The sequence below is a fragment of the Choloepus didactylus genome, chromosome 8 (genome assembly GCF_015220235.1).
Source record: "Choloepus didactylus isolate mChoDid1 chromosome 8, mChoDid1.pri, whole genome shotgun sequence".
Taxonomy (NCBI): domain Eukaryota; kingdom Metazoa; phylum Chordata; class Mammalia; order Pilosa; family Megalonychidae; genus Choloepus; species Choloepus didactylus.
Genome location: NC_051314.1, coordinates 100,855,589 through 100,866,442, shown reverse-complemented (window position 1 = coordinate 100,866,442; position 10,854 = coordinate 100,855,589). Strand labels below are relative to the sequence as shown.

At 38.2% G+C, this 10,854-nt stretch overlaps 1 protein-coding gene across 5 annotated transcripts in view; it reads left to right on the top strand.

The window, feature by feature from the left end:
* The window catches only part of BICD1 (BICD cargo adaptor 1), a 311,166-nt gene that overhangs the window by 91,604 nt on the left and 208,708 nt on the right, over window positions 1-10,854 (top strand). The gene's annotated exons all lie outside the window — the stretch shown is intronic.

Genomic DNA, 10,854 nt, shown 5'->3' with positions numbered 1-10,854 from the left:
ATATTCCAGATGGCATAGCTATAAAGTGGAGGAGGGCTGACCAACCTATTTTTGACTTTACCTGAGTGAGAAATATACATTTATTGAGTTAAACCACTGAAGTTAAGGGCTCTGTCTGTGGGAGCAGCTTGTGTTAATTATACTGATAATTTATAGAATTTATCAGATTAAACCACAATATTGATTTACTATTGCTTTTGTTTGTTTTTGGTTTTAATTTCCAGAGTATTATGTACCCATTCTCATTAGTGCACTTAACAGTCAGTTCTTCCTGCCATGTAAACTGAATAGATACCAGAATATGTGGTTCAAAAGTAGAAGACTAAAGAAAAAGTTTACTACCATAAAATCTATTTTTGTTCCTTTTTTCTTTTTTTATTGACATTGAACTAGTCAGTAGTTTTGACTATAAGATTTTCACTCTATGAAGGAAAGTAAATGCATTAAGAAAATTCCCTGCTGTAAAATGAAACTTCATGGTATTTGTTATAGAGGCAATTAGGAAAATTAGAGGAAACCAGTTTTGACCTGTCCCTCTGTATCCTTTCTTTGGTTGTGAAGCCAAAGCAGAACACTGCAGCCTGGATTCAGAGATCCCTTTCAATATCACACTTAGTTAAAAGAGAGAGACATTGTTTTTCAATGGCCTCAGGGGAGAGAAATGAATCCATTAATACTGTAGGAGACATCTGATGACCAGGAAGAAAAATCCAAGATTTGTAGAAGGTCACAGGAGCCAATTGTCAGTATATGTGCTCTTCATCAGAATTATTTTTTAATGCAATTTTATTGAGATAAATTCACATACCATATAATCCATCCAAAGTATAAAATCAGTGGCTCACAGTATCATCACATAGTTGTGCATTCATCACCACAATCAATTAGAATTATTTTTAATGAGCTCTTTGACAGCTGTGCACCCTGACAGTATGGGTGAAATTGCTACCACTAGGGGAGTGGCTCGGGGCATCTTGTAGATAGAGGCCAGGGATGCTGCTAAACATCCTACAATGCAAACTTCCAAAACAAAGAATTACTGGCCCAAATTGTCAATACTGCTGAAATTGAGTTAAACCCTGAGTTAAAGTGAATCTGGGAACTTGTATTTAAATGAAAAAAGGGATAAAACTGACTGGAGGAATTAAGGCTAACCACATTTGTTGAGCCTCTACCAGCCACGGATTGCAGACTTAGCACCTGCCTCCTTGGGCTCAGCATTCCCAGGACCCCTGCCTTGGAGCCCTTGACCTTGGGCAAGTTTCCTAATTTCTCTAAGCCTCAGCTACCAAATTTGTAAAGTGCAATAATAATCATACTCATTTTGCAATTTTGTGAAAACATAAGTAAGTGCTTGGCACAGTGCCTGACCATCTTTAAATGCCCAATAAATGGTAGCTGAGATGTATATGGAAATAAAATTGAAAAGATGTACATACCTCAATGTTTGCATCATCATCACCAGGCACTGGGTTTCAACTTTCTGTTACCTGGATTGTATTTTAAAATTTTCTCCCTTAACATTTATTACTTTTATAGGAAGAATACATATGCTTCAAATCAATTCAAAAGGAAGCTTCAGTTTCCAAATGATAAATTCAAAATGTTTTCTTCTCTTTCCCAGAGTCAAGTTGAGGCCATCTAGATCACAAAATAAACAGAAATTTTCATCTACTACCTAATTCATCAGTGTGTGGAAAACTGCGATTTTCTGTTATTGGAATGTAAAGAAAATGAGAAATAAAATGGTTGTCAGTATTCTGAGATAGGAAAAGCAGTGGTGCATTTATGGCAGATGGGAGAATGGATTATACGATTTAGTTCTGCAGAAGTTATTCATACCTATTCGTGTTTTGCTTAGACTTTAAAATTATTTCTCCTTCTGTGGTCACATAGCGACTGTAGGGAAGTGGCTCATGATCATTCTTATTTCCTATGTTCTGATTTTCCTATGTGATCAGGAGAAATCCCCAATAAGAGTCTTGTGTTGTAGTTAAGAGAACAAATTCTGGAGCCAGACTTTTTTGTAATAAATCTCAACTCTACATTTCACTAGTATTTGATCTTGGACAAGTTACTGAACTTACTTGTGCCTTAGTTTGCTCATCTTTAAAAAAGGGATAATAATATCCTCAAAGGTAATATGAAGGTTAAAAGGATATATATCATCCCCAACCAATGCCTGGCTCATAATGCGTCCTATGTAATTGCTTGCTATTTGTTCTAGTTTGCTAATGCTGCTGGAATGCAAAACATCAGAGATGGATTGGCTTTTATAAAGGGGGTTTATTTGGTTACAGAGTTACAGTCTTAAGGCCATGAAGTGTCCAAGGTAACACATCAGCAATCGGGTACCTTCACTGGAGGATGGCCAATGGCGTCCGGAAAACCTGTGTTAGCGGGGGGCACATGGCTGGCATCTGCTGCAAAGTTCTGGGTTCCAAATGGCTTTCTCCCAGGACGTTTCTCTCTAGGCTGAATTCCTCAAAAATATCACTCTCAGTTACTCTTGTGACATTTGTCCTCTCTTAGCTTCTCCAGAGCAAAAGCCTGCTTTCAGCGGCTGTGTTCAAACTGTCTCTCATCTACAGCTACTCTCTCAGCTTCTGTGCATTCTTCAAAGTGTCCCTCCTGGCTGTAGCTCCTCTTCTAAATGTTCCTCTCAGCTGCACTGAGTTCCTTCTGTTTGTCAGCTCATTTATATGGCTCCACTGATCAAGGCCCAGCCTGAATGGGTGGGGCCACGCCTCCATGGAAATATCTCATCAGAGTTATCACCTACAGTTGGATGGGGCACATTTCCATGCAGACAACCTAATCCAAATGTTCCAACTTAATCCCCACTAATATGTCTGCCCCACAAGATTACATCAAAGAATATGGCTTTTTCTGGGGGACATAATACATTCATACCAGCACACTATTATTATTGAAAGTTGGATGTAATTTTAAATTTCTATTTTTTAACCAGTTGCAAAGACAGAAGACAAAACACTAACTTTGATAAAACAAAGGTAATTTTGGCAGACATTTTCCATGTAAATGGGAAATATCAGACTGCTCTGTTTTGTTAGTTCTTTATTTAGTTTAGTTATAGGACTGCACACCAGAAGACCATGTTGTTTAGAATTAGTTACTAGTGTGTGATTGAGGCTCTTCCAAGTTCTTGGTCAGCCCTTCCTCACTTCCCTCTCTTTTTCAAGGAGGGGCTCTTGATTATGTTTGAATCATGAGATAAAATCTAAGCAAGTATTCTGTTTTGGAGTTCTTGGTGGGAGGGTGAAGGATTCAAAGTTCCCTTTCTCCTGGTGCAATTCTTTGTTCTCTGTTTTCTACTCAAATGATAAGACTTGGCCTAGATGAGCCTTCCTCTTTGAAGAACATCAGTTCAGGACTGAGGAGCAAGGTCAGAGGAGGGTCCAGGGGCAAAGAGTAGAAGTGGACTGCCCAGGGGTGTGGGGTGAGATTGAGGAGGGAAGAGCTACCTGGCATTCAGCTGACAGGAGCCAAAAAGTCATAACAGTGCTCAATGACTGGTAACATTTACTCTGAAAATTTTCAGATCAGATCCAACTGCCTCAGCAATGCTTTATATTTATAATGTAGACACTTTGGATTTCAACCAAGCCCTGGGTCAGGTCCTGAGTAGATACAGAATGGATTCTTAAGAAGAATCCTGACTTTGCACTCATTGGCTGTGAGGTGGGACAGTCTTCCCACCTGGAAGTGAATCCTGGTCAGAGACTTTCATTCCATAATAGAAGTGGGCTCAGTGATTAATCCTGCCAGGTTGAAAGATCTGGGCTTAATCACCCTTCCAACGTCTGACAGGAAGTTATACATGGAACTGTCAATTTTCTAATAAAAAGTTCAACTGAAAAAGTGACTTTTAAGAAAAACAGTATATAAAACAATATTTACTCTGATACTTAGGAGAACATAAATATTTGTTGAATTGGTGAATCTACTCTAGTTATTTGAAGTTTTATTCTCTAGGTTAGTGGCTTTTGAATCTGTCACAGGAGACTTTGAGTCCTTCCGAGGAGGGGAGAGAATGGATGAAGGAAAGGGAGCGGTTTTGCCATGATCTGTTTTATGTACAAGACTTCTGTAGAAGATTTCCTTTGAAGAAAAGGTTTTTCTGCTCACCATATTTTGAAAACCACTTATCGGTAATTGACAGCTTACCCTTGGATCATCTAGGTCATTGGAAAACTACCCATATTACTTTAGTGTCCCAAAGAAACATGCTACTGAATTGTGTTTCAAAGTTATGTTTTTAAATTATATTTAAGGTTTACTTAAGGACCAGCTTTTCCTGTGAAACTGTTGTTTAGATTATGGGTCCTTTCAAGAGTTGTTCTGATTTAAGGCCTCACATGGAACATATCTCTGATATCTTAAGAAAAATCTTGTTTCACTAGAGAATGAGTATAATTCCTCTTCACTGACAACTTTTCCATAAACATCCTGAAATTCTGAACTAAGTTTTATGTTTAATAAAAAAAAAAAATGGTATTGATATTTAAGATTGGAATGCTTATTTTCTCTTTTTCACTTACCTCTTATCCTGTTTTTATTTTTTCTCTCTAAGTCTTATTGCATATGAGTTTCTGTAAGCTGCTGCAAATGCTTTTTGGAATGAGGCAAGATATAAATTCAATAAATAAAATATATCTAAACCACTTACAGAAAAAACTGCCTTGGGACAGAGCCTAAACACTACTTATATAAAAAGTTGTGGTTCCCAACCTTCTATAGCAATGTTGTTTACTCATTTCATATATTTACTCTTAAAAGTTTACAGAATTTAATTAGCATATTAAAAGATTCATGGGTGTAGATTCTGTGTTTACAGTAGGTGAAGCTTTGTTTTCAAAGTATCATTTTACAGATTGTAGAGTTACTACTACATGCTTGGACTGATATAATTTTGCGTGACCAAAATTTGGCAAAGGGTCTTAAACAGATTGAATGTAGAATAGTGGAACACTGAATTTTAGAATTTGAAGAGACATTAGAGATCATCTAGTCCAGTGGTTCCCAACCAGACATATATTTGGCCATGTTTGGAGACATTTTTGGTTGTCGTTCCTGGGCAAGTGCCATTGGCATCTACTGGGTAGAGAAACAAGGGATGCTGCTAGACATCCTACATTTCATGACAGCCCCCATAACAAGTAATTTTCTGGCACAAAATATCAGTACTGCTGAGGTTGAAAAACACTTATCTAGTCCAGTTCCATCATTTTTCAGACAAACTGAGGTCCAGAGAGTTTGTGACTTGCCCTTCAAATGTAACATGTAAAATACAATTAGCCAAATTTTTTTCTTAAAATAGTGAACTGATCAATTTCTCTTTGAGACTGAGAACAAGACAAAGATATCTGCTATGGTAGACTGTTCTGAAAAAAAAAAAATGAAGTGTCCTCTCTATTGGAAGCTTATACATTCCCACCTTGTTGAACTCAAATGTGGCTGTTTGACTCGGTTTGGCCTATGAAATGTGAGCAGAAGCGATGTAAGTCACTGAGGCGGAAGCCTTGAGTCCTTGTGTGTTGTCCCCTCCTCTTTTTCTCTGCTCGTTTGACTGGCAAAGCTCCAGAGAGGCAGCTGGGTCAGGCTGGGTCTCAGAGTGAAGGCAGCATGGAGATGTGATGGGAACTAGAAATAAACCTTTACTGTTGTTTTGAAAAGGCAATCACTTTATAAGTGAGGTCCCAGTATTCCCAGGTAGAGCTGGATGTGTATGCTTTCTCTTTCTTTATAACTTCCAGTGTGCTTACACAGCATTCACTCCTTTTTTTTTCCTATGGTCTTTCAATCAGGACACTCTTTGTTCACTGCCATCTGGACTGAACAGTAAGGCTTATGCCACAGTCCTGCTATGACTGAGATAGCAATATGAATGCTTTCCTTTTTTCTTGTTTTTTTTTGGTTGTTTGTGTCTTCGTATTTTTTAAATTATAATACTAAAACTGCTGAAATTGAGCACTAAACAGTAAGACAGTTTTTCTTTCCATCTTGCTTCTCTGCATTGATTTTCTCTCCCTCTCTCCTTTCCTTTTACATTTATCTTTACTCAGGACCAGGCACTAATGCACACATTGCCAGCTGGTTTTTATCTCCTCTATGTGGTAAGTCTAGAGTGATCAGTCACCCAAGGGGGAGGAAGGAAGTGGCTAGTGCGCCATACTGATGATGTGTCACCTGAGTCATCAAGCACTGGGGATCGTTGCCTGGTTTGGTTGTGTATGGGGTACTGATTACACAGACTTGGGGAAGACACCGTTCCTTCACTCACAAATCTTACAGTCTTGCAGGGAACCTCTGTCTTCCTACACTTACACTCATGCTGAATCTCTGATCTTATCTCTTATCACAAAAGACAAAGCCAGAGAAAAACCAATCAGAGATCCAGAGTCTGGGGCTTTTTCCATGAGGCTTAAAGTAGACCTGGCTGAATTCACCTCCCTTTTCCCAATTCAGACCCCTCCAGTTGGCTGCCCCACAACTCCAGGTCTTTTAAAGCTGTGGAGGATTCCTGAGACTCGGGCCCCTTACTTCAGTCGTGTGAAAGGAAGTCCAACAGGATCAGTCCTTTAGGGCTTTTATGAATGATTGATGTTACTCCAAAAAGATTCTGAATTGGCAGAACAGCATGTTCATTCATTCCTTTGTGTGCCATTTGCTTACCATATGCCAGGGGGGTCCAGCATTAAATAAGACAGATAAGGTCTTTGCTCTCAGGGTGCTTACAATCTAGACATTAATTACATAACTCTCCATTCCATACTGTGCCCTAGGCCAAGACATCCTCTATTCCAGTTCTCATTTTTATTATGCATTTTCCCCTTGTTAAACCAATGTCAAGAGGTGGGGTTAAACCAGTTGGCAGCATAGCCCAACTAATGCCAACAACATAAAATGTCTGAGTTTACTACTTCCCTCTGCTCCCAGTTGGCTGCCCAGGAGTACTGCTCTGTTCAGGAAGCTTTAACTGACCATCAAGTCCTTGACTTGTAAATACTAATTTCCATTTGGGTTCCTTAACGCTATGCCCTGCTCAACTGATTGGATACCCCAATACTAACTGCTGAGTAGCTAAGATGAGCTTGTTGTCAGCTTATCTCAGCAGCTGTCTATGAGAACTTTAGCTTAAGTAATCATTCTTGTAGTTATTCTTTTAAAAAGAAAGTAACTGATATAGAGTCATGCTTATCTAGTTTTAACTCCTTTTGAGTTTTGCCTTTTCCCTTAAAGGTTCAGTAGCCCAAGGATGGGCAAACACCCATGTAATCTACAAAGACAGCAATCACTGTCTCCTAACCTAATTCTCTTCAATACTTTAGAAAGCATTAGCTACTTACTTTACTTTGATTTCCTCTCTGAAAAACTGTTCAAACTGGCCTTGGCCATTAGATCAACTGATAGGATCTTCACAGTTTCATCACCGGAGGCTTCCAGTTACCCTGTGACCCAACCTCGTCCCCTCAGCCCCTATCCTCACAGCAGATTGTAGTGGAAATTATAGCTGCATGCCTTTATTTAATCTCAGAATTGAAACACACCTCCCACCCCAATTACTCAAACTTATATAAAGTAGCCAAATGTCTTCATCAAACAGTTCTCCAAGAAACTTGCACTTATTTGAGATTCAGTAAATTCTGGTTGGATAAATGAATGTGAATTCCTTAGGAATGTCTTATTCCGCAGATGGTTTTTTACCAAAAGACTTCCCAGAAACTGTTTTCATATTAATACAAACAAAACAAAACAAAAATATACTCTGCCTCTTCCCACAGAGTTTTAAAACAGTTTTTCAATAATGATCTTGAACATAGACTTAAACGTGTTTATGGCAGATATAAAAAGGCATCATTACATTTTTCTTTTGGGTAGTTCATTGTTTTCCCCATGTATTTGTAGGAGTTCTTTGTCCCTTATAGATCTTAACACTTTCTCTTGAAAATAGTTTTTCATTATGTACTTGTCTTCCCACTGACTTCATTTATGTATCTTTTCCCTTACAAGAATTTAAGATGTCCACACAGTCATATATAAATCTACTTTTTCCTTTCTAGTGTCTTTATTTTCTGTTTTACACAAAAAAGTATCTACCAGATCCCTAGGTTTTAGAAATAGTCATACACTTTACTTTATTTTATTTTTTTTATTTTTATTTTTTTATCATCATTTTATTGAGATATTTTCACATACCACGCAGTCATACAAAACAAATTGTACTTTCGATTGTTTACAGTACCATTACATAGTTGTACATTCATCACCTAAATCAATCCCTGACACCTTCATTAGCACACACACAAAAATAACAAGAATGATAATTAGAGTGAAAAAGAGCAATTGAAGTAAAAAAGAACACTAGGTACCTTTGTCTGTTTGTTTGCTTCCTCTACTTTTCTACACATCCATCCATAAACTAGACAAAGTGGAGTTTGGTCCTTATGGCATTCCCAATCCCACTGTCACCCCTCATAAGCTACATTTTTATACAACTGTCTTCAAGATTCATGGGTTCTGGGTTGTAGTTTGATAGTTTCAGGTATCCACGACCAGCTACCCCAATTCTTTAGAACCTAAAATGGGTTGTCTAAAGTGTGCGTAAGAGTGCCCACCAGAGTGATCTCTCGGCTCGTTTTGGAATCTCTCTGCCACTGAAGCTTATTTCATTTCCTTTCACATCCCCCTTTTGGTCAAGAAGATGTTCATACACTTTACTTTAGAAACTTTAAAAACATATTTTCCAGTTAAAGCTTTAATCCACTGGGATTATTTTGTATTTGTTTTCTTCCAGTTGGATAGTTAATTGTGTCAGCACAGTTAAACCACCCTGCCCTACTGGAATGAATTGCCATCTCTGTTTATAGTCACAACTTTTTTCTGCGTTTTCTGTTCTCTTCCATCGATCTATTTACCTATAGTTAACCCAATATCTTTAAAGAAAATTTTGAAATAATGAAGATTCCATTATTCTGGTCTTTTTCTTGGTTGTTTCCAGATTTTTATCTTTAAATATTTGTACTCATAAATCATTTAAATCATTTATTCCAAAAACTCATTGGCAGAACTGGGGTTAAATGGAGCAAACCTGTTTGCTAGGTCAGCCCTTCAGTGACGAAAGCTCTGCCAACCCATCCTAATTTATAGATCTAAGAGGCTTTTGGATTGTATTTAATTTTGGTTTGATTTAAGCTCAACTTCTATTCCAGGATGTCCCAGCTGATGGGATAGAAGCAGGAATCTGATGACATAGCAATATTCAAAAGTCAGGTTCTAAGTAGTCTAAATTTGGACGGAAGCCTGGCGACTGCCTGGGTAGGTAAAATAGCAGCTCTTTCCCATGCTGGTGCAAGGAGTTACTCTGTCACTGCTGCTGCAGGCTGTCTGGCACACTACAAGGCTGGGCATTAGTTCTGGGGGTGGCGGGTAGTGTCTGGGGGGAGAAGCATCACTCAATCCAGAGCCTTCCAGCTGTGATGAGTGGAGGCTCTTGCAATGCATCTTACATTTAAGGGGTCCACAGTTCATTTCAGGGGAAATGACTGTTCCTTATTGAAAACAGAACTTCACTTTTAACAGAAAGCAGCCACTTTTTCCCACAAATGTTAGGGATTGGTTTGGGCTATATAAAATATTAAATAAAAGCACAATATATTTCATGGTTCTTAAAGGCCACTGACGTAAATAAATCTTCAAGAAGATATCTTCAGAATGGGTTATTTCGCATAATAAAGGGACCCTGCTTTGCCTTTTTCTGTGTAGTTAAAGCAATCTGCCTTTGCCTCTTTAGAAACAGCAGGCCATACCTTAAGTGATGAAGCAATTCTGTGGAGAAATCCATTTACACCAGATTGCGGATGCCATTCCCATCAGAAACATTTCCAAGAAGATACTTATATTTTAAGATAAGTAATAAAATCAATTTCTAGATCAAGTGTACATTATAACATCAAAGCTTTATTTTATTATTATTATACTTATCAATCCTTATTCACAGTGCCACAACTTCAGTTGAACTTGACAAAAATATTGATCCCATCTTAAAATAGATAGAACACATTTTGAGGTAAATTGTTTTTCTCCCTATCTGTGCTAGCCAGTGCTTAAAATTTAATGATATGATAGATTGAATAGTAAAGGAATCTAATTTTCTACCTTCTTGGTTCTCAATGTGCTAACTACTGAAACTGTGACAATAAGCAAGCTATTTTTTCATGGCTATGATACTGATTTTAAAAAATTATGTGACAATTGTATATTAAGTGTGCTGATTTAGATATATTTTGTCCCCCAAAACACCATGTTCTTTGATGCAGTCTTGTGGGGGCAGACGTATTAGTTAGTGTTGATTTGGTTGGAAACCTTTGAGTGTTTCCTTGGAGATATGACTCAATTTACTGTGGGTGAAATATTTGACTGAATTATTTCTGTGGAGATATGGACCCCGCCCATGCAGGGTGGGTCTTGATTTAATCACTGGAGTTCTATAAAAGAGCTCACAAACAGAAGGACCTCAGAGCAGCTTTGAAGAAGGCTGTTGGAAGCTCACACAATGCCATTTTGAAACGTAACCTGGAAGCAAGCAGATGCCAGCCGCGTGCCTTCCAAGCTAAAAGAGGTTTTCAGGACGCCATTGGCCTTCCTTCAGTGAAGGTATACTCGTGTTGACGCTTTAACTTGGACATTTTCATGGCATTCAGACTGTAAATTTGTAACCAAATAAACTCCCTTTATAAAAACCAATCCAGAGGTAGGGCAAGATGGCAGACTGCTGAGCTGTATGTTTTAGTTACTCCTCCAGGAAAGTAGGTAGAAAGCCAGGAACTGCAT